Source organism: Octopus bimaculoides, chromosome 22 (assembly GCF_001194135.2).
Source record: "Octopus bimaculoides isolate UCB-OBI-ISO-001 chromosome 22, ASM119413v2, whole genome shotgun sequence".
NCBI classification, from domain to species: Eukaryota; Metazoa; Mollusca; class Cephalopoda; order Octopoda; family Octopodidae; genus Octopus; species Octopus bimaculoides.
In genome coordinates, this window is record NC_069002.1 from 1,293,841 (window position 1) to 1,296,268 (window position 2,428).

Here is a 2,428-nt window from a genome sequence, read left to right on the forward strand (position 1 = left end):
ATATAAAAACACATATATGTACATGTGCACAGATAAGTGCATTTAAAAAAATGTTGGTATATGTGTGTGTATATATATATATATATATATATATATATATAATTATTTATGTAAATATACAAATAGGATATATGCATAATATGTATACATAGTCTTATATACTTAAGCACACGTAGAGATGCACACATACACACGCACATATTCTATTATTCTTTTACTTGTTCCATTCATTAGACTACGGCCTTGCTGGAGCACCGACTTCAGGACTTTTAGTCGATTGAATTGATCAAAGGACTCATCATTTTATGAAGCCTGGTTCTTATTTTATGGCACTTTTTTTTTCTGAACTGGTAAGTTATACAGACATAAATGCACCAACACCGGCGGTAGGGGACAAACACAGACACATGCGTGTGTGTGACTATTTGTGCCCCGTCAGCGCTTCATAACTTCTGTTGGTGTGTTTACGTCCCCTTAACTCAACGGTTTGGCAAAAACTACCGGCGTTGATTCATTCCGCTAAAATTCTTCAAAGCGGTGCTCCAGCATGGCCGCTGTCTAATTATTTAAACAAGTAAAAGGTAAAAGATGACGAGAAAGACGGGGGTAAGAGAGGGGAGAGAAATGAGTTCGTATGTGCTTGCTTGCATGTGTGTGTGTGTGTGTGTGTGTGTGTGTGTGTGTGTGTGTGTGTATCTGCTTTTGTCGTTATTTGGATGTTACCACTGCTGTAGTGAAAACAAAGCCTGAGGAATCTCAAGGTACTTGACGGTGATAATGATGATGATGTTGATGAAGATGATGACAACAATGTTGATGATGATGACCATGACGGTGGTGGTGTTGGCGGTGTAATATTGATGTGGTTGGTATTTCTGTTGTCGCTGCTGTCATTGATAATCTAAGAATTGCTCTTGTTGTTGTTGTTGGAAATGGTGGTGGTGGTGGTGGTTAGTGGTTTTGTCAGTTGTAGCGGTCATGGTAGTGTTGGTGTTGGAGCTGGATTTGCAACTGTTTGGCGGCGGGTGGTGTTTATGCTAATGGCGGGGGTAACGCCAGTGTTCAAAGGTGACATTGATGGTGATGGTGCTGATTGGAAATGGTGGTGGCGGTGGTGAAGGTGATGGTCGTATTGATAGTGGTGGTGGCATTGGTGGTGGCGGCGGCGGCGGCGGCGGCGGCGGTGGTGATGGCGGTTGACGCGCCGTCTTGGGTGTAATCGCAGCGATTGTAAAAGCGATGTTTTTATTCAGGATGATGCCGGGCAGGGCGCTGATTTGGGTGGCAGCGGTGTTGGTAGTAGTAATGGTATTGGTGGTGCTGGTGGTGATGGTGGTGGTTGTCGTGGTTGTCGTGGTAGTGCAGGCGCTGCTGCTGCTGGTGTTTGTGGTGGTGTTGTAGGTTGTGGTTATAGTGGTTGTGGTTGTGGTTGTGGTTATGGTGGTGGTGATGGCAGCGGTGGTGGTGGTGTTTGCTCTGTTACGGTATATCTCGTTCTGCTCCCGACGAGGTTGTGTGCCATTGTATTCCTAGTGAAATTTACATGTGTGAGACAAGTGATGACAACCTCCCAAGAGGACAGACAGACAGACACAAAGGCTGACTGAGAGGTAGACAGACAGAGTGGGGAAGAAGGAGTGGGTGGGATGACTGAGTAGTATTACATGAACACCGGCGAATGAGAAAGTAATATAGAGCATTAACAACAACAACGGAACGAGGAAAAAGAGAGAAAGGAAACCGAGCCTTTATGAAGTCATTTAGTCTGCTAGAAATAGCAGCCATATCCTCATTTTTAAATCATAACTTATGGTCTTTAAAGAATTTAAAACAATAACTAAAACAAATGAGCGATAAAGACGCAAGCATACGTGGTTGCTGCAACTCGATTGCCATTAACGCCCTCGCATGGTTGTGCCATGAAACAGGAACTGCTTTTCAATCATGCTAGAACTCTGTCCAATTTCTCAAAAAGCTGTGGCAACGATGAGTATCTCTGACAACAGGTCTTTAGAGAGAGAGAGATTGCCGATCACATTGACAGGTCTTCATTCTGTGAGGTCAATATTGGTGCCACTGGTAATTGGTAATCAATACAACCGATTGAATGTTCGATCCGTTGGTGACTGAGCGGGTAGAGCAATCAAGCCTGTTTCTTAAGGTGGCTGTGTATACGTTTCGTCTTGCAAGGTGTCCACACACACGCACACATGCACACACACACAATACAATCACACGCACTCGTGCATATACGCAGATGTTCTGTATAGTATACTGCATAAAATGTTGAGTAAAGATACTTCTTGAACGTAAAAATACCGTATAAAATAGAGAGAGAGAGAGAGAGAGAGAGAGAGACAGAGATTTATGTTTCACTGACATTCACACACACACACATATATATATATATATATATATATATATATAT